Raw genomic sequence first — 22,833 nt, 5'->3', positions numbered from 1 at the left:
TACCAGGCCTGTTTAGTGTTTGTGTGAATGACACTGTGCAGCTTCTATATATTAATATTAACTTTCTTGTGGAAAAGCTGCTTGTGATGAGCTTCGATTCATCATGTGACTCTCAACACCGCCGTGGTTGTCAGTGTATTACTGTATTACTAAACAAATATTATTACTTCAGTAGGTCGGTAAATTAATTTATATATTACAGTCTGAATCCTTAGCCTTTCACATTTTTTATTTATTTATGAGAAGCTTCAGAGAAATGTAATTTGTAACCCATTTTTTGGATTTTCAGCTTGGTGTAGGGGATAAAGCATGTTTTAGAGACATGTTCCTGAAGATCATTGTTCAAAGTAAGTTGGATATATTTTTTATTATATTTAAGTAGATGTGTATGGCCTCATGCAATTCAAATGAAATGACAGATCTGTATTTTCTAAATGAGCCATCCGGAAGAACCCGGCAACCCAGGATGCCACTGATGAAGCGGTCTAGGTTAACGTTTCGCATTACCTGAAAGGAGCATCTGACCGTGAAGGCAGAAAAAGGCACCGCACAGCTGAGAGGGACCAGCCGACCACTTAGGCTGACTACTGACACCCCAGAATCACTGACAACTGGAATCCTTTCTTAATCTTGCAGTCAGTAACATCAAGACCCCTAAAGAAGTCAGAAGTGTCACGCTATACTCACTAACTGTGCAAAATACTTTTATTTTCTTTTTTCAAATAATGCTTGTAAGTCCTTGTGCCACAGGTCAGCATTGCAGTTATAATGGTCTATTCTACTCCAGAGCTTTACTATAAATTACTACCACTTATCCTATTGTTAGAAATGGCTTGTAAATGTGATGTCATACTTTTATTTGGTATCCTGCACATTATTTTCAAGTATTCTCTTTACTTGTCATAATTTTTTTCACCCTAGAGCTGTCCTCTTTATATGAACAATTATTGTAAGAGTTGTAATTTGCTTGTAAGCCTTTTTTTTTTTTTTTTTTTTTTTACCAAAATTTAATTAGAAACCTGCATGTTAGTATATTGATTTATTTATTTTTCTGTTATGTTTCAGTGATCTGACACATCTTGTTTAAAAGACAGTTACTGTACTTTGAAATGTGGAATAAAAATGTCAAATGGATATTTGTCTGGTTTGAGCAATCATTATTCTTGATAAACTGCATGCTATAAATATTATATATAGGCTATATATATATATATATATATATATATATATATATATATATATATATATATATATATATATATATATAGCCAGAATAAGCGGCGGCAGATCGCTCGAAAATAGCGCTTGCCTCCGGCGGGCCGCGGAAGGGTAGCCTTCAATATAAAGGCGGCGGAACGATGGTTGGCCCGCGGGCCGGCCGCGGAACGAAGGCGGTAGGAAGGCGGCTGCCGCTTTTAAAAAGCGGCTGCCGCCATCGGTGCGCCGTCCAACGTGTTTGCGATGTCGCCATTCTGCCGCTTCTACTGCCGCCGGAGCACCGATGGTGGTCCGCCGACTCATTGCTATCTGGGTTAACATTATATCAGATAATTAAATAAAACATTTTAGTGTAAATTTAAGTTAAGTGTGTAAAACCTAAAATGATGCTACCGTATTTTTACAGTAAATTTCTGGCAACCACAGCTGCCAGTTTTTAGCGCAAAATTCTCCCCCGGAAATTGCGCTGGTTAACTCATGATTTCTGTTCGTGCGTCTGTGCGCACCAATCTTGCACTTCTATCTACTCCTCAACCAGACCACCTAGAGACTTCGGGTTTTCGGCATTATGTTAAGGAAGGTCTAATCTCGGGAACGCACAAAAAAAATCCAGGAAAACATTTACTATCTCTTAGTGTTGTGATCCCATGAGGTGAGAAAATTGCGCTAAAACACTCACCGAGTTTTTATGACTTGTTTAGCATAAATTTAGCAGATTTTTACACAGCAGTGATGCTCCATCATAAAACATTTCAGCTTTTGCTGCGTGACACTCTGACCTTGGCATTTGATCAATGATCATGTCAGTGAGATCCAGCTGTGCTTTCAGAAAACCAGGCTGCTGTATTCCTGCATTAGACTGACTCTTCCCTCTCTTTAAGAGAATCTCCCTTCTGTCCATCATGTGCTGCTCCATCAGAGATTTCACGAACGCAGACGACCTGAATGGGAAATAATACGTCACATCATAGAAAAAAATTGGTTTCATGTTGACTTGAAATGCTTAATTTTGAAACAGCAGAGATGCTTTGCAAGTCAAGTTAAAAGGTAGGCCTAATCTTATCGATGTGTTTAAGGTGGAACGACAGCTGGTTTAACATGAGTGTACAGGCACACGCTGTTGTTTTGCAGCACTTAAGTGTTATCTTCCGTAGAGGTTCAAGTTGTGCAACGGGGATCTGAATCTTCCCATAGTTCAGCTGAAGGGGACCGGTGAGACCCTGAATATTTCCCAACATGTTCCTGGACTGAGTGAACCCGCTGAACTGAGCTTTACACGTGGCTCAGTGTTAAAGGCTGCAATGAATATCAAAGCTAAGCATTTGATTATAATAAGGCTAATTGGAACTATACAATTTTGGTAGAAATATTGTAGATTCAGACTAATTTCCTTATTAAGCATGTTTCACACAGCTTGCGTAACATGCATGAGTGAAACTGCAACCACAGGTTTGTGTTGACCTTTCACACAGTAGTGATTTTGGGGTTACTGCATTGAGTGTTACCTTTGATAATGGCCATATTGAATGGTTTATGTGAGATTATCGTTAAGAACAATTACAGACTTCATCGTCATGAAATCTATTTTAAGTAAGATCCAAATTGTAATTAATCTACACTGAACCCAATCCCCACAGTTTAGCTTTAAACTTCTTAAAGGGACAGTTCATTCAAAAACGTTGTTTACACCTGACGCGCCGAATCTGTTACTTAATGTGTAGAACAAAAGAGAAGATATTTTTAAAAATCTGTGTTTCCACCACAGAATAAAACATTTTAAAAGATAATTGCGACTTTATCTCACAATTGTGGATTTACATTTCGCAATTCTGACTTTTTTCTCCGAATCGCAAGATATAATCTCGCAATTGCGAGAAAAAAGTAAAAATTGCGTGATATAAAGTTTCAATTGCAAGTTATAAAGTCAAATTCTGAGGGTAAAAAAGACTGGGGTTTTTTTGTAGTGGAAGTTTATGTCTCAAAATTCTGACTTTATATCATGCAATTGCGTTTTTATTTCATGCAACTCTGACTTTTTTCCCGCAATTTCATGTTTATATCACACGATTTTGACTTTTTTCTCGCAATTGTGAGTTTATATTACACAATTCTGAGATAGAAAGTCAAAGAGAGATAAAATAATTGTGAGATTTTTATTCTGTGGTGGAAACAAGCTTCCATAGAATATATATAAGTAAAATGAGGATATAATTAGTTTTGGTAGACTTTTCCGGTAATCATCTGGGTTCATGCTGTAGGCTAACCAATTCGATGGCCAAAATAAATATGCACTGCATTTGAAACAGGCCTAAACGAAGTGAAGAAATCTGCCTTATGATCACACCTGGCATCCATAAAGTTTTAAAAATGATTTATGGCACATAGCCTATGTTTTAGAATAGCTGCACTGATCATAGTTAGCATGTAATTGTGATATTTTTTGGTCTAACTACAAATACCACGGTGTTGTGTGTCTCAATTGAGCATGTGTCTTCTTCCATCCATATCTCAACAGGACTGCCTGAAGCGATCTTATGTTGAGGACTCAGAGGATGACGCGCGTCCCCTTTTCATTCGGCTTTACAAATCATTCCTCGACCCAATTTGCATTTCATATACATTTCTGCATGAAATGAGAGATTGGTGTATTTATATCTTCTGACGCGCCCCAAATCACACGAAGCTCTTGCTTCAGACTGTAACCAGAACCTTGGAATGCGAACGCGTTTTGTTCCACCAGGCGCTTCAACAACGGGCGCGAACCATTGCCAAAAAAAGGGGGGAGTCTTTTTCAAGTACGGGGTTTCTTTGACATTCAGCTTCCGAGTATAGATATGTTGGAGGGTTGGCTACAGAAATAGCTTTTCATAACACATACGCCACATAACTGTCCTCAAACACCTCAGCACCGACGACTCGAGCTCGATGGATAATTTCGCGCTCCCCCATCCATAACTCAAGTCGACTTATTTGATTGACGGCTCCACATTTTTTTTGTAAGATTTTTTTTTTCTGTGGCTACAGAAAGCACAAAAAACGGGGTAATACAGAGCGAGGAAAAGAGGGAGAGAAAATAACAAACACCGCTGGAAAGAAAGTACGAGCGCAAGAGCACTGGGAGCCACCCAGGGTCAAGACTGTGAAAAATACATATATTTCAAAGACAAAGGACTGTCGACTTTTGCTTATTTTTGTATTTTAGGGAAATTGGGCACGCCGACATCACAATTATTTAAGTGCAAGGTAAGTGCAATTTTCTGAGAAACGCTTTTCTTTATAACAGCATTAATGTATGCAACTGGACTATCCTATACATCGCGTATGTTTTTAAATGCATGCAACAATGTGTTGCCCGTAACGAACGGTCACGATTTGTTGTGCACAAAGGAATTAAATATAAATATTCATAGACAATAAGAGCTGATCGTGCCGTTTTAAACGACACATGCGACGTGACCCTAATCAGTTCCAGCGGTTGGACACTTGTAAACATAGAGCTGTTAACATCAGCTCGCTTAAAATGAACCAGACTGAATAACCTTAAGGTTGCAAGCATTACAGAAACCAACCCACATTTTTTTTCCAGTGTTTTTTGGTGAATTTAAGTAAGCCAACGTCACTTAACATGTCAGTTTACTAGTGGTTTAATTGATGATGGTCTTTGTTCATGCATTTGCGCAGGAGTGATGCATACGTGTTGTTTTTTGTTGGTGCGAACTTGAATTGTGAAATAAAAACATTGGCTCACGCAGCGGGCTTGCAGCTCCAGACGTGGGCTTTTCTGCAGTTCTGCAGAACTTACGCGCCGTGGCTGTGGAGAATGTGTGTCAATGTCAAAGGGAGGTGTGTCGCGGGCCCAGACAAACCCGCAAGAGCCTTTTCCAGCCACGACTGCACGCAACAAACACGCACAAAGACTCACTGAGATACACTGAAGCGGGGTTTATCTGGGGTCTTAAAATTCAGTGAGTCGTACTACAAGCTTTAAAGAGAGAGTTCACAAAAAAAATAAATATTTGCCATTTACTCAACGTCACCCCCCCCCCCCCCCCCCCCCCTTTTTACATAAAGCAAAATAAATAATATGCTATATTAACTCTACTTGTTTCCATACTACAAAAATGGACTCATTCACTCTGTTGCGCTCCAAAAATAGCTACCAAAATATGTTCTAAGAACGTCTTGCTGACGTTCCATTTAGTTCTGAAAACGTTATTTTTATTTATTTATTTATTTATTTTTTATGTTGTTTTTTTTAAATGTTTTTTTAATGTTCAAGCCATTTGTTTGGAGTATGGAATCTTGAACAATATCTTCACAATTTAGATTGTATCACTCGCAATTGCAAGTTTGCATCACGCAATTCTGAATTTTTTCCCTCACATTTGCAAAATAAATTTTTGTTTCTCTCAATTGCAAGTTTATACTTGCAATTCTGACTTTATAACTCACAATTCTGACTTTTTTCTTGCAATTGTGAGTTTATATCTTGCAATTCTTACCTCTATTCCAAGAATTGTGAGATATAAACTTGCAACTGTGAGGGAAAAAGATTTACGAGAAAAAAAAATGGAATTGCAAGATGTAAACTCACAATTGCAAGAAAAAAGTCAGAATTGCGAGATAAAAATTATTTCAATTATCTTTTTTAATATTGTATTATTTGTTAGAGAACACATGGGAATGTTTAAATGTATCATTTCGCAAACATCATGTTCATTCTAAATGTTTTCTGAACCATCTGTAACAATTAATAAGGAGTCACATTTAAAAAACATGACAAGAACATTCAATTGAAATGTTTCAGAAAAACATTCCATGACCGATATATAAATATCGTTTTTGCGCAAATGCTTACCTCACACACACATGCACTGAAAATTTCAAAAACTTTTTATGTTCAAACCAGAGTCAGACAATGATGGAGAGACTCAAGAAGAAGTGACAACATGTAGAAGCAACAGGAATGTTTCTGAATGGTTAGTTGATGAATTTATGAAGCTTATGTGTAGTTATCTTCTAGTCATTGATTAGCACAGTCTGTCTTGATAATCTATAAATCGTGTTTCGGGGGCGGGGTTTATGTAAATTTTAGGGTTGGTGATGTCACTAACCCTGGAAGAATGTTCGATACCAGCCGTTTGTTGTAGTCCTTAAAAAACAATTTCTTTAAAAGCAAGTATCTCCCTTTGCTTTGACCTTTGAGCATTGTAACTTTGCAGATGTTGTTTATGCTCAAACAGTGACATTACACACTAACTAAAGTTAGAAAAGTGAAATCATAATCAACCACCCCTTTAATCTTTCATCAACAGTTTAGTGTTTTTTTCTCTCTACTCCTCTAATTGGTCTGAGCTCAGGCTGTCAGATTGTGTGTTGCTTGGTGACACACACACTTGATCCAGCTGATTTTCAATGTAACAACACTGTTTCTGGTGTGATAATGTTTACATAATAACTCGCTCCGCCTCTGAAACGATTTTTCTTTTTGGTCGATGTCATCCCCCCCAACAACCTTTCATATAGAGACCAACAGTCGGGGTCCAAAACTACAAATCCTATTAAGGATTTCATTGAATTTTAAGTTACATTTCAGTCTGGTCCTCACACAAATCTAGCATATAGTTTCGGAATATAGTTAGTTGTATTTTATGGTGCTTTCTCGTCTTGCTTGGATCTTGACAGTGTGAGTCATCTCCCATTTTAGTCTCCTTTCATGCTAAAACAAGATTAGGGTGAGTAAATTACATAACTCAGTTGTTAGATGAAGTGTCGCTTTAAAGGCACGAGTCTGTTAATGTGATGTCCGTTCACAGCTGGGGATGTCAGAGCTGCTGGTCTCAGCATCTGGTCAGGGTTTGGGCATGTACAGGTAAAGAGAGACTCAGAAGACGCCAGTGGTGGGCTCACAGCACTCCAGGCTGTCATATGTTCATCATTCATGTGTTCATCATTCATGTGTTCATCAGTGTGAGTGATTGAACAACACATAGTTACCAGACAGGCAATGAGCAGAAGAAGAGATATTTCATTCGACTCAACAGTCTAATGACTGTAGCGAAACTATCCATCTGTTAAACTTTCATTTATCAGTTGTATGAGAATCTATCTATCTATCTATCTATCTATCTATCTATCTATCTATCTATCTATCTATCTATCTATCTATCTATCTATCTATCTATCTATCTATCTATTTGTCTGTATGTCTGTCTGTCTGTCTGTCTTTCACATGGTACATTTACTTTCAATAGATACAACCACTGAATGACAGACAGAACAATGCATGGTTGGATGGACAGAAAGATACAGTAGAATGAAGAACAAATGATGGACGGACGAACAGACAGAATTACAGAATGAACAAAAAAACGACGGACAGACAGACAGAAGGAATAAATGGACAGACAAACAGACAGAATGAACAAACAAATGATGGACGGACAGAATGAATAGATGAACAAACAGACAGACAGATGGACAGAATGAAGAAACGGACAGATGGACAGACAGAATGAACAAACAAACGACGGACAGACAGACAGACAGAAGGAATAAATGGACAGATAAACAGACAGAATGAACAAACATATGACGGACGGACAGAATGATCAGATGAACAGACAGACAGATGGACAGAATGAATAAACAGAAAGACAGACAGAATAACAGAATGAACAAACCATGGACAGATGGTCATTCGTTTGTTTATTCTATCATTCTGTCTGTCTGTCCCTCAATCCACCCGTCCATCCATTTGTTCTGTTGTTCTATGTATTGAATGTAATAGTGTGTGATATTCCCAGTGTAAGACTGAACCTGTAACTGTCGTGATGAACAGATCAGTGAACAGCCAGAGGTCACAGGGGTGGTTTGTGGATCTGCTCCTGACGGTACAAAGATCCCTCTGTTCCTCCTCATCCTCCATCCATTCATCTCCAGCTATTCCTGCTCTCCGAGCTCTTCACTCTCCTTCTGTACATCTGAACCATGAGGAGAGATACTGGGATGTGGGTGGATCTGAATCCAGATCTGTCAGACTAAAATCTCACTGAAGTGGGATAACATGTTTTACTAGTTGATGATTTAGGGCTGGGAAATACAATATATCCATGGTATATTTGCAATGATTTTTTATTATAAAATTGAGAATCATTGGAATTATCTCAATAGTTTTAATGCACTTAAAACTGCTCATTTCAATTATTCAACTCAACAATTCAGTAATTTGTTTGCGTCACAATTCAGAAAGTGCACAAAAAAATTCAAATACATTTTCATAAAAAAAAATATTTGTATGTTTTTTTTACTAAATATATTTGAACAATTGTTCTCAACCAGGGGACTGGCAAACTTCCGATTACTGTAAATTTACTGTAATTTATTAAAAAGCGTATAGAATCACAAAATATTTAATTTAATTTATCAACACTCCCGGTTTCTGTTAAAGGTGACATTTTATGCCCCTTTTCACAAGATGTATTATAAATCTATGGTGTCCCCAGAATGTGTCTGTGAAATTTCAGCTCAAAATACCAGATCATTTATTATAGCTTGTCAAAGTTGCCCCTTTTTGGGTGCGAGCAAAAACTCTCCGTTGATATGAGCTTCAGATACTCCGGTAATAACAAAACAGGCCAATCTCACTCATCTAAAATCTCAGAAATAACCAGCAGCGAGTGCAGCCTTATGGAGAGACTCAGGAAGAGTTTCACTTTTAGACGTTTCTGAATGTTAGTGGAGACATTTCTGTAGTTGTAGTGGAGTTACATTGATCATCTCATCATCATCATGTTTAACTTCTCCACAAGTGTCCACAGTTCCTGAGGGCTTTATTAGACAGCGGTGACGTGTTCTGGTCAATAGTGTTCAGTGCTCGTCTGTGCTCAACGACAGTTCTCGGATCTTTTGCCATTGCGTTAGAACTGGTCTCTGTTGTCGCTTGTGAAAACCAAATGTCGGCTGGTGTGTGGAAATGTGCAGATTAAGGGCTGGTGATATTAAAATAAGATCCTCTTCATACGTCAGATGGGGAGCGAAATCTGATCTGCTTATTTTTGACATGCTTGCAGAGAAAGGCTTACCAAAAAAAGTTACTGGGTTTCACTTTTCACGTTTTCTGGGTTGGTAGAAGCACCGGGACCCAATTATAGCCCTTAGTCATGGAAAAGGTCAGATTTTCATGATATGTCCCCTATAATACAAAATTTGAAACCAAGCAGCCAGTTTGGAGGAGCTTCAGATATTATGTTGGACAATGAAGGGCCTTTGATTCAAAAAGGTTGAGAATATCTTTCTTCTTTTTGTTAATGTTGGGAAAAACATGTGAAATACACTTAGATTTTTACAAAAAAAAAATGTATACTTTTGTTACAATGGCTGTTTAGTTGAAATAATAGACCCTCTAATTGAAATCCCCCCAACCACCAATTTCAAGCCAATTCAGAGCAAATATGAACATTTAGATGTATTTCATATATTATAAATTGTGAAAACAAGTCATTGTCACGCCGGTTAATAAGCAACTGTCAACTGCAACTGTCTTCATAGAGTAACTGTTGCCATGTGCTGTTTTTTGACTCCGCCCATATGTTGCTTTTGGCTATAGAGCTGTATCGTGACTGTGTTGCTGTGAAAGTAATCACAGAAAAACATTTTAATGCAACATTTGCTTGAAAACACTGTCTTGTTTCTTGTGCAGTGAATGATATTATGTTATGAAACGTTGAAGTGCTGCAGAATTTGGGGTTTACATAAGCGAGGGAGTTTGAGGCGTTTCAGTGATGTCATGTCTTCATGGCCTGGTCATGGATTACATCTGCATAATAAGATCTGGAGGGGTTTTCGTGTGTCGCTTCCAAATGGTGACGAGCCTCTAGCGTGAAGGTCGACGAGGAACGAGTGTGTGTTGGAGAGAGAGAGCATCTTGTCTTTCAGCGATGTGACTCTTTAGTGATGCACATCGGTTACGCAAGGACACTTAATCACGTCTAATGTTTGATTCTCTGTAATGAACCGAAGCACTGAGCTTTATCTGAAAGTTCACAAGGACACACTGAGATGATGAGGGAGAGAATCGGTGAGTAATTTAGACCGCTGAGATTCACCGGGAACAACAAGAGTGAGATTCCTTCATTCATACTGCTGGAGAAAAAGACATGAAAGTGTGAAGAACAGACATGACAGTAAATTATAGACAGACAGACATCTAGATAGATAGATAGATAGATAGATAGATAGACAGACAGACAGACAGACAGACAGACATATATATATAGACAGATAGTTAGGTAGATAGATAGACAGACAGACAGACAGATAGATAGATTAGATAGATAGATAGATAGATAGATAGATAGATAGATAGACAGACAGACAGATAGATAGACAGACAGACAGACAGATATATATATAGACAGATAGTTAGGTAGATAGATAGACAGACAGACAGACAGATAGATAGATTAGATAGATAGATAGATAGATAGATAGATAGATAGATAGATAGACAGACAGACAGACAGACAGATAGATAGATAGATAGATAGATAGATAGATAGATAGTGCTAGTGATCATCAGGGAGTTGCTGCTCTTCTCCAGCTGGAGTGAATAATGCGGGACCGTCGCTGTGGGAAACGCAGGAGTGAAGGATCAGGAAAACAACACGGAGGGTTTTGGCGTCTCTCTGTGTCTCCATGGCGGCTGCGGCAGCTCGTTTCTTTTCTTTTGTCATCTAAACTTTCTAGATGAACAAACACAGGGACAAAAACCAAGAGCAGACAGACAAACACACACCTGCCCAGATCCGCTGTGAATAGATCACTTACTTGTATTACTCATTTCACAATATGTTTGTTACCAGTTCAGTCATGCTCACTGTGTGTGTGTGTGTGTGTGTGTGTGTGTGTGAGTGTGTGTGTGTGTGTGTGTGTGTGTGTTATTGAGCCATTACTATCTCTGGAAGCAACACAATCACACAGGTGTCACGTTTATTCTCCTTCGACACACACAGACTTAATCCAAATCAATACTGCAATTCACAAATGAATGCAATCACTAACATTATTGCATATTTTGTCCCATAGAGAAGTCATGATTTTGAAAATGTATTAAGTCACAAGTGGGAGTATATGAAGGCAAACTAAGTTTTTCCATTAGGAATTTCAGGAAGGAAAACATCTCGGGTTACAACTGTAACCCTAGTTCCCTGAGTAGGGAATAAGACGCTGCGTCGATGACGCTTTGGAAACGCCCTGCGTGATTGCGTCTAGAGCACGCATGTCAACTAGTCCAATGGCGAGAGTGAACGTCACGGGCAGGTTCGAATTTCATTTCATTTGCTCATTTGCAATCCGGTCTGACCGGCGTTAGCTTCGATAAGACTGAAGCAAGTCGATCAGGATGTAGGAAGTATGGCAAAGTGACACAGCGTCTCGTCCCCTACTCAGGGAACTAGGGTTTATAGTCGTAACCTGAGACCTTGGAGGCCGCCATACCCCTAGTAGAATGGGCTCTAGTGGCCAAAGGTGAAGGCAGGCTCACAACCTCATACGCAAGTGAAATAGCCTTGACTATCCATAACAGTCTGTTTAGATACAGGAAGGAGGCCTTTTTTAAGGGGCCCAAAGCCCACCAGCAGCTGATCAGACTTTCTCCACAGGGCAGCTCTGTGGTAGTAAGTGTCCAGTGCTCTCACTGGACAGATGAGGTTCGATTTCTCCTGGTCTTGATCTTTAAAGGGAGGAGGACAGAACGCCTGCAGTGCGATAGGCCGTGGTATATTGGTGGGAAACTTTGGTACATATCTTGGTTTCGGATAGAGGCAAACTCAAGGTACAAAGGAGATACAGATAGGCCTCAGGATGCCACGAAGGAAAAGTATTATCAGAGGAGCTCTTCCGACAGATAAACCTCCCAGGGGGACATGGTAGGCTGCAATGGCCGAAACATATACCTTCAGTGTGGAAGGAGATAACCCTGAAAAAAGAAAAAAAAAAACGATCTTGAAGGAACTCGACAGGGCAATTATCTGGATACCATTGTTGTAGATCACACCAAGAAGTAAAAACTCTCCATTTCAGGGCATATAGCTTTCTCGTACACAGAGCTCTGGAGTGTCACAGTGTCTGGTTGTGTTTCCCCGGGTATCCACTAGATGTCCTCCTTTTCCCCACGGTGTCATTCACAGGAACTACATGTCCCACTATCCCTGTCTGCGTGATTACACCCAGGTGTTGGTATTTTTAATCACCCAGCTGTCTCTCGTTGTTCCCTCGTTGTTCTTGTATTTAATGCCCTGTTTGTCTCATGTTCTGTGTGGATCGTTGTTTTATGTCACCTCGCTTGTGTTCCCGTGTTTCTTGCCTGTAGCCTGTTTATTGTTTTGTATTGCCTGTCTGGACTTTGAACCCTGCCTGTTTTGACTATGATTTTGGATTGCCCTATATAATAAACTCATCACTGCACTTTGGATCCGCTTTGCCCTCTTCCTTGTGCGATCCGTGACAGAACGATCCACCACCACTAGGATCCAAGCAGGATGAGTGGCCGCCGCAATTTCCCCGCTGCCAGAGGAGAGGAGAGGAGATGGCCAGCACCATCAGACAGTAAGCCAGAGCCCAGAATGAACATTTTTGACTGCTTTGCGCTGTCGGCTCGGAGGACGGACGAAAGATTTTTCATCAAAACCCCTGATTCCCAGCCCACAGCAAGCTTCGGGTCGGACCACGCCCCCCGCCATGACAAGTCCTTCGAGGGGACCAAACTGGCTAAATTCCGCGGGACTCGTGGAGGTCGCAGAGGAGGCGGAGGGGGTCGGGAGGAAGTTCAGTCCCATCACCCGTTCTGGCCGCCCGTTGATCCAGAGGTCCCTCCGCCGTGGGCTCCACCCAGTCCAGAGCCGTCCACTCGCCATCAGAGACGGCGGAGGAGGAGGAAACCTCTCGGCCTCGACCACGGGTCCAAGACCGTGCCCGTACAGCCTGCTGTCACCCTGGAGCCAGTGTCTGTTCCTGAGCCGGAGCCAGTGTCTGTGTCTGAGCCGGAGCCAGTGTCTGTGTCTGTTCCAGTTCCTGAGCCGGAGCCAGTGTCTGTGTCTGTTCCAGTTCCTGAGCCGGAGCCAGTGTCTGTGTCTGTTCCAGTTCCGGAGCCAGTGTCTGTGTCTGTTCCAGTGCCCGAGCCGGTGCTGCCAGTTCCTGAGCCGGAGCCGTCTGTTCCTGAGCCCTCAGTGACCGCGACACTGGCCATTATGGCCACAGCCATGTGGTGTGTGTGGGCTACGCACACACTTGGACCGGTGGTGTCTGTTCCTGGGCCGGTGGTGTCTGTTCCCGAACCGGTGGTGCCAGTTCCCGAGCCGGTGGTGCCAGTTACAGTGCCCGAGCCGGTGGTGCCAGGTCCAGTGCCCGAGCCGGTGGTGCCAGTGCCATTGCCTGAGCCGGTGGTGCCAGTGCCATTGCCTGAGCCGGTGGTGCCAGTGCCAGTGCCTGAGCCGGTGGTGCCAGTTCCAGTGCCTGAGTCGGTGGTGCCAGTTCCAGTGCCTGAGTCGGTGGTGCCAGTTCCAGTGCCTGAGTCGGTGGTGCCAGTTCCAGTGCCTGAGTCGGTGGTGCCAGTTCCAGTGCCTGAGTCGGTGGTGCCAGTTCCAGTGCCTGAGTCGGTGGTGCCAGTTCCAGTGCCTGAGTCGGTGGTGCCAGTTCCAGAGCCGGAGCCGCTGGTGCCAGTTCCAGTGCCTGAGCCGTTGGTGTCAGTTACACCGCCCGAGGGGTCGTCGCCGCCCTGGCCGCCCGAGGGGTCGTCTCCGCCCTGGCCGCCCGAGGGGTCGTCTCCGCCCTGGCCGCCCGAGGGGTCGTCTCCGCCCTGGCCGCCCGAGGGGTCGTCTCCGCCCTGGCCGCCCGAGGGGTCGTCTCCGCCCTGGCCGCCCGAGGGGTCGTCTCCTCTGTCCAGGCCCCTCGATGAACTGTCGTCTCCGCCCTGGTCGGCCGTTGGACTGTCTGTGTCACCCTGGCCCCCTTTGAGTCTGTTACCCCCTGTTTCTGTTTCCCTTCATGGACCTGGCCCCCCGTCCCTCCCCCTGATCCTCCACCGTGCCACCTCCCTCCTGAACTCTTGTTTTGTTCCGTGTCCTGTCTTGGAGTGTCTGGGAGCCACTCCGTAGATGGGGGGTTATGTCACAGTGTCTGGTTGTGTTTCCCCGGGTATCCACTAGATGTCCTCCTTTTCCCCACGGTGTCATTCACAGGAACTACATGTCCCACTATCCCTGTCTGCGTGATTACACCCAGGTGTTGGTATTTTTAATCACCCAGCTGTCTCTCGTTGTTCCCTCGTTGTTCTTGTATTTAATGGCCTGTTTGTCTCATGTTCTGTGTGGATCGTTGTTTTATGTCACCTCGCTTGTGTTCCCGTGTTTCTTGCCTGTAGCCTGTTTATTGTTTTGTATTGCCTGTCTGGACTTTGAACCCTGCCTGTTTTGACTATGATTTTGGATTGCCCTATATAATAAACTCATCACTGCACTTTGGATCCGCTTTGCCCTCTTCCTTGTGCGATCCGTGACATGGAGTGCAGTATGGTTTCTACAACCTCAGTTGAGAGACCAGAGTCTTTTGCAGAGAAAGCAAGCACGTGATGGCCCCTCAGGTCTGGAAGGAAATGTCTCGATGCATTGAAGACCGCCATCATCTCCAGGCAGTTTATGTGCCACGGAAGATGATGACTTCTCCACAGGCCCTGAGCTGAGCGGAACTTCCATTTCCGCTCCCCAACCAGTGAGGGAAGCATCTGTCGAGAGCGAAACTCGATGGCAAAGAGATCCTAACACTGGACCCTGGGATAGAAACCAAGGTTTCCTCCATATAACCAAGGCACGGAGACACCGCCGTGTTATCTTGATCATACAAAGTGGGTTCCCCCTCGGGGAAAACCCCTTGGTCTTGAGCCACCACTGTAGGGGCCGAATGGTACAATGTTGGACGCAGCTGCTATCAGGCCCAACAGCCTTTGAAACTGTTTTACAGTGAGTGACTAGCCTAGCTTTATATCTTTTATAACTGTGAGGATCAAGGCGAAACAAGCAGGCGAGAGCACGGCCCTCATTGTCACTGAATCCCACACAACACCAAGAAAGGTGGTCCTCTGTGCTGGAGAAAGCACACTTTTCTTGGCATTAAATCTCAACCCCAAATTTTTCATATGTGCGAGAACAACATATCGATACCAAACCACCAGCTGTTCCGACTCTGCCAGAATCAGTCAGTCGTCTATGTAGTTCAGAATACGTATGCCCTGCAGCCTGAGCGGGGCTAGAGCTGCATCTTCGCATTTCGTGAACATGCAGGGTGATAGAGCTAGACCGAATGGAAGAACCCGATACTGGTAGGCTTTGCCCCCAAAAGCAAACTTTAGGAACTTCCTGTGTTGTGGAAGGATGGAGACATGGAAGTACCGTAAAACTTCAAATAATAGCCCGGGCTTTTATTTTCCCAAATTGCCGAACTGCACCGGCTTGTTTTTGAGACAGGCGTCTATATGAGACTGGCCTTTAATTTAGTGTTGAGACTTCACCCTGTGCTGCAATATACATTTAGTTTTACATTCATTTACAGAAATCAGCTGGTTGAATGCAAATTGCTGATGTTATCGGATTTTCAGGTGATATTCTCAATTCATTCAGTTAATGGACGCTCTGAGATAAAGTGAATGCAGACTGCAGACTAAGCAACGATTGTATTTAATTGTACAGTACAATCATAACATAGTACAGACATGATCTTAATTCCATAATGTCCTTAAACATAACAATATTGCTGGCCATAAACTGACAAAGTGCGCGTCCGGTGTGCGATACCTCGAGTTGTCATAGACGCGACGCGGCGCTAACTCTGCCTGCCTTGCTTGCGCTAACAGCTCCCGCCCGAAGCGCAGGGCTCTCTTGCGTGCGCAATCTGCACCTAGCACTGGCTTAAACAGACGATCTGACGGGTTTTAGAAGATTAAATACTACCCGAAACTAAAAAACGGACCGGGCCTCTATTTGAGACCGGCCTTTATTTATCCAAACCTGTAGCCACACCAGGCGTGTAAAAGAGACAGGCGTCTATTTGGGACTCGGCTATTATTTGAAGTTTTACGGTATGCATCCTTCAGACCAGTCCTCGGATCTGATTTGAGCCACGATCTGCTTCAACGTTAGCATCTTGAATTTTAGCTTCTTGACCGAATGATTCAGAAGACGGAGATCTAAAATGCGACGCTTTTTTGGAACAATGAAATACCGGCTGTAGAACTCTATAAAGAGTCTATAAGATCCAGAGGGACTAGTTCTATAGCTTTATATATATATCAGCGCTTGCTGAGGCACAGAAGCTAGCGCCGGTCAGACCGGATGTGCTTTTATCCTTTCCTGGTCATGACGTTGTAACGCTGTCAGAGTTTTAAGTCTGCCCAGGATGAATAGAAAAGACAGCGCAAACGGACGGTAGTTCCACGAGTCTTTATATAATTCCTCTCAGTTAAATGCACTCTTCTCATACATGTCATAGAGCGAATATTAACAGGGGAAAAACACTCTGAAAACACGCTACAAATAAGAGTAGAAAGTAAACACAGTAAATCAAAGGAGCATTCGGTAGAGCGGTCATCTCTCTCCTCTCACGAGCAATACTCTTTTCTCACTGCGCACGCGCTCACTTGAACAGCGCGCATACAATAACGTGTCATCTTAAAGGCATATACAACATTCATGTCATGAACACTATAACATTAGGTGGCCGTTACAATGTCACCACAAAAAAAAGATTCTATATAGTGGGAAAAGTTCTTTAGATTATTAAATGTTCTTCACACTAAGAAAAAAATACTGAAATCACTGAAATTTTCTTTGGGAAGCCAAAAATAGCTCTTCTATCTATGGCATCGCTGCGAAACGCAAGTATGATAGTTTGTTTTTACGATTCAGACAATGCAATTTTATATTTTTTCTCTACATTTCACTTACCACTATAAAAGAAAACATGTTTCTATTTATTTGTGCATTATTTACTTTATTTATCAAGTTATTTATAATATTTGAGGTGTTTTTGTCAGATTTAGTGATTTTTTTTGCACCATTTTGTCCTTAAAGCTGAATAAACTCAAACTCAACACAAACATGCACTATTGTTTTGCTGATCAGCCCATTAAACTTAATTCACACACACTCTTTCAGGGTGTTTTGTGCAACAGCTCGAGGTCTTGAAATAGCACCCAGTTGACACACACTTAGTAACGTCACACCACACCGTCCTCAACTCTACTACAAGGACGTTTCTCCAGTCGATTGATTCAGGTTTTGACTTTTCATGTTCAGAGGTCTTCGCTCTTGATTGACAGGATATCTGTAACCTGAAAATCTGAAAAACGTAATAGTTTCCGAACGCTGCTTGAGGTTTGTGTAAGTCCCAGCCAGTCGCATGCGGCCTGATTTCTTCAGGAACGTAATACACACCGATATACAACTGCTTGCCCGAGAATAGCCTGACCGCAACATATCCCAGTGTCCTTTATCATGACGCCTAAAAATACTGTCCACTACTACACCTCCCTGAAACTCAACCTCACTGCCCGACGTCTGTCTTGTTTTTCAGTGCAAATATCACTCTAAAAAATGCTGGGTTTGGATCAAATATGGACAAACACAACTGTTGGGTTAAAAAAATAATGTAACCCATCAGTTTTTGTCCATATTTGACCCAAACATGGGTTGAAACAACCCAGCAATTGTGAGTGAAAACATTCTTAAATCAAGGTACATTTACTTCATAAGCAAAATGACAACATATAAAGTTTTGTGTCAAAATTAAGTGTGTACGCGTAAAACAAAGACAAATATCTGCCAATGGTGGCAGATGAATAAACTTGTTTTCTCTTTGAATTAAGTTTAGTTTTTCTTATTTCAAGCATAAACTTTTCAATCATAAAAAATATACAAATCCAGACTTTATATCTCATGATGTTTTGCTTCTCAAGTAAATGTATCTTGATTTTACTCTGTAAAAATTATATTTTGAAGTTATAAATAAAGCATGGATAATTGGTACGTTTTATAAGAAAACACCATTTCTACTTAATTTATTCAGTTTTAAATGACTCAATTTTGCATTTAATTCAGTGTTCTATTTGCTGTCTGTTTTTTATTGTTTGTAAAAAATTACTAGCAAATTCTGAGTAATTTTTTTTTTTTTTTTTTTTTTGTAGGTGTGTATCTTGTTTTAGACATGTTTAGATATTACTGGAAAACAAGACAAAAATACAAAATAAAAATCAAGGTTTTTTTTTTTTTTTTTTATAACCCAATTTGCAGAATTTGTTTTCTTGTTTCATGCATAAACTCATTTAATTATTATTATTATTTTCAGAAACAAGATGTAATATGCCATTTTGCTCCTCAAGTAAAAGTAAAAAAAGAGTTGTAAATAAAAAAATAATAAGAAAAATTGGGATTAATTTCCCAATATTCAAAATACTCCCACTTCAAAATTTCACGTTTAATTCAATGTGTTATTTTATCTGCCAATTCCCTTTAAATTCAATTTATTTGTCTGCCACATTAGCAGATATTTGCTCTTGTTTTAATGCAAACTTAATTGTGATGCATTTTATTTTGATGCATCTTATTATGTTGCTTCTCCAGGAAATCTATCTTGACTTACGAATGTTTAGATATTTTTCTGGAAAACAAGTGAAAAAATATTGAATAAGACCATTTTTTTTACAGAGTAATTGTGGAAAAAATTACAAGATATGAAGTCTTGTTTTCCGGAAAAAAATAAATAATAATAATTAAATGAGTTTGTGCTTGAAACAATATCTTCCAATGGGGTCAGACAAATACAGTAATAAAGTCTTTGTTTTTAGCACATTATCTCACTTAATTTAGATTTTTTTAAAAAAATAAAAAATAAATCTTTGCATCTCTAGTACATGAATCTTGATTTAAGAATATTTAGAATCATTTTTTTTTCCAGTTATTATAAATCTGGATAATCAGAAGAAAACATTTTTTTGAGACGGTCCGACTTCATTTAACTCGCAGCCATCGCAGAGCCGAGGGTGAAATTCTGCTTTTATTCATTCTCAGCTTTTATCTCAGCTTTTATTAATTCTCATTTTTACTCTGCTATTATGCCTGTAATAATCACTGTGAAAACGACACACACCCTGCTTATTTATGTCAGCTATTGACGTATTAGTGTTTAAGTTATTCATCACTATTACCGTAACTAAACGTGATTTAATCACACCTCCACTACACTAAAAATGCAGTATTTTGTCTTGTTTTCCAGAACAAAACTAAAAATACATAAACATTTATAAATCAAGATGCATTTACTTGAGATGCCAAATGAAATCAGTTAAGAAGTTTTGTTTTCTGAGGAATGTATCAAGAGTTTAAGCTTAAAAGATTAAAAGATCTACTTTGCACAAAAATGATTTTCTTATTTTGATTTTGTATTTTTGTCTTGTTTTCCATTACAAATATCTAAAAATTCTTAAATCAAGATACGTTTACTTGAAAAGAAAAATGACTTAAAGTCTTGTTATCTACAATTATGCATAAAACAAGAACGAATATCTGTCAGAGATTTTTGGAAAACTAATCTAATTAAGATTATTTTTCTGACCCCATTTGCAGATTTTCTTCTTGTTTTTTTAAGCTTAAACTTAATTTTTTATAATTCTTTTTCAGAAAACAAGACTTAATATCTTATTTTGCTTCTCCAGTAAATATATCTTGATTTAAGAATGTTATTTGTACTGGAAACAAGACAAAAATAATAAATACTGAGATAACCAACAATAGTGAGGAAGAACAGACTTTTTTTGCAAACACTAAATGTTTTACTCATTCGGAGCAAAGAAAGAGCAATTGTTGAGCAATAACATCTTCCTGTGGGCAGTGAGGAAACGTTGTGTGTGATGTGATTAATCAGAGGTGTGTGTGTGTGTGTGTGTGTGTGTGTGTGTGTGTGTGTGTGTGTGTACAGTGCCCAAACTGGAGCATCTCTGGTGCTTTATCGTTTCCTCAGGCATTTCTGCATTTATTGATGCGCAGGAGAAAAGGAGAAGGAGGGATGAGCTGAACGGACTGAGAGAGTTTGCCAGCGCAGTTGTTTATCAGTGAACGCTGGAGTTGTTTTGAAGTCTCGGACTAAGCAGGCCATGAGAGAGAGACATACGAGAGAGAGAGAGAGAGAGAGAGAGAGAGAGAGAGAGAGAGAGAGAGAGAGAGAGAGAGAGAGAGAGAGAGAGAGAGAGAGTTTAGTAACGGGCCAGAGAGAGAGAGACATAGAGAGAGAGAGAGAGAGAGAGCGAGAGAGAGAGAGTTTAGTAACGGGCCAGAGAGAGAGAGACATAGAGAGAGAGAGAGAGAGAGAGAGAGAGAGAGAGAGAGAGAGAGATAGACATAGAGAGAGAGAGAGTTTAGTAACAGGGGCCAGAGATTGCGTAACTCTTGCGATTTTTGCATTTATCTTTCTCCTGTAAGTGTGCCACTAAATTGTTTTGCTCTTTTCTGAACTCCTGCATTGCTATAGTTGATGATGTTTACTTGATCAGTGAAAATATAGTTTGTTACAGTTTCTAAAAGCTGGATTTTCAGCATCATTACTCCAGTCTTCAGAGTCACATGATCCTTCAGAAATCAGGATAATATGATGAATTGATGCTCAAGAAACATTTATGATTATTATCAGTGTTGAAAACAGTTCATATTCATACATTGTGATACATTTTATTTTTCAGGATTCTTTGATGAATAGAAAGCTCAAAAGAACAGCATTTATTGTAAATATAATCTTTTGTAACATTATACATGTCTTTATTCTCACTTTTGATCAATTCAAGGCCTCCTTTCGGAATAAAAGTATTAATTTACTTACTTACCCAAAACTTATGAACAATTTGTAAGTATAAAAGACATTTTTCAATTTCACTGTTGTATTTTAATAATCTATCGGCTAATGACTTGATTTTCAGTTGATATTTTCAACATATATCCACACATCTGTATAATATAATGTGATTCTGGGACACATATGGATTGAACGGCCTTATTTATGCTTGTTTTGGCTGAAAGTGTCGTGCAGTTTTCCTAGTCGATGCTGTTTCAGATGTTTGTGCTGTTTAATACGGTTTCAACAAGCTTAATCACGTCATTTGGGACTCATAGGGGTTTGGAACAGAGAAATCTTTGTCAGATTCAGATGTTGCACAACTTTCCCACAGCTTTGGGCCTGGGTCGATTGCTTCACACTGTCCAGTGGTTTGGGAAGAGAAATGCATGCTTTTCTTAGTGGGGTGGTATAATGCCCCTTTTCACAAGATGTAAAATAAGTCTCTGATGTCCCCAGAGTGTGTATGTGCAGTTTTAGCTCAAAATACCCCACAGATATTTTATATAGCATGTTAAAATTGTCACTTTTTGAGGGTGAGCAAAAACACGCCGTTTTTGTGTCTGTTCCTTTAAATGCAAATGAGCTGCTGCTCCCGGCACAGGGGGCGGAGCTTCAAGAGCTTAGCCTTTTATGTTCAAACCGGAGTCAGACAAAGATGGACAGACTCAAGAAGAAGTGACAACATTTGTTGTCGTCCTTAAAAAGCGATTTCTGTAAAAGCAAATATCTTCCTTTGCTTTGAACTTTGAGCATTGTAACTTTGCAGATGTTGTTTATGCTCAAACAGTGACATTACACACTAACTAAAGTTAGAAAAGTGAAATCATAATCAACCACCCCTTTAAAGTCCCGGCTTGTTTTGGTCATAAAACATCACATTATAGGAGTAAATTATAGGTTATGGATGATTTTGCATGTGAAGTTTTGAGTGCATTTCACTTGTACTGAGGCAGAGAGCTGAGAAAGGCAAACCTGCAGATCTCAGCATGAGAAATGTTCAGCGTCGAGATTCTAGACGAGATGGTTGTCTTTTACAGTGAAAGGCGTCATTTGAATATTTCTGCATATATTCAGAGGATTTTAGCGCAGTCTCATTGGTCCCAGAGGAGAGACGGGTCGCTATCGATCCGTCACTGAATCCATTAGAGTCTGTCAATGGACTCGTGTCCTGGTTTAACTTTAACTCATCTCTCTCTCTCTTTAGAAACACATCACACTTGTTTAATGCTGTTTTCGTCACTGCTGATTGAGTCATGAGATGTTTCTGATGTTTTCTGACTCAATCAGAGATACACAGTTTGTGTGTGTGAGAGTGTGTGTGAGTGTGTGTTCATTTTAACTGTGGTTTGTGGCCTCAGGGGGTGAAGCTCATGAAAACATGTTAAAGTCATATTTCAACACAAAAACTCAAGAGAAAAATGGGAAATTGTATTTTGCAATATAAAAATTATTTTAAATAATTTTTTTTTTTTTATATATTTTGATTTTTTTTTATGACAATAAAACCATATTTGGCACCCAAATAAAAATAATTACAATTTAACAACATTTTAACCAAATTTGTATGTTCTCTCTCCATTATTCTTAATGCGATAACAGACTTCCTAAAAAAAATAGGCTTCATTTTAGAGCAAAACAATTTATTGTACTAATTAAAATGTTAAAATATTTTATATTATAAAT

General features: G+C 40.3%; 1 protein-coding gene and 1 long non-coding RNA gene across 2 annotated transcripts in view; both read left to right on the top strand.

Annotated features, from left to right (window-relative positions):
- The first annotated feature begins 273 nt into the window (after positions 1 to 273).
- On the top strand, positions 274 to 1,134 carry LOC311078524. The gene is made up of 2 exons (XR_014605194.1): positions 274 to 347; positions 440 to 1,134. It is a non-coding gene; the product is annotated as an uncharacterized lncRNA (long non-coding RNA).
- A 2,697-nt stretch (positions 1,135 to 3,831) lies between these two features.
- Positions 3,832 to 22,833, top strand: part of ndrg2 (NDRG family member 2) — a 65,063-nt gene continuing 46,061 nt past the window's right edge. Inside the window, exon 1 of the mRNA XM_084107765.1 lies at positions 3,832 to 4,461. The gene's annotated coding sequence lies outside the window, so the exon portion shown is untranslated. The remainder of the gene's footprint in view (positions 4,462 to 22,833) is intronic.

The sequence above is a fragment of the Abramis brama genome, assembly GCF_963993115.1.
Source record: "Abramis brama genome assembly, chromosome: 3".
Taxonomy (NCBI): domain Eukaryota; kingdom Metazoa; phylum Chordata; class Actinopteri; order Cypriniformes; family Leuciscidae; genus Abramis; species Abramis brama.
This window is presented reverse-complemented; position numbering and strand designations above follow the sequence as displayed.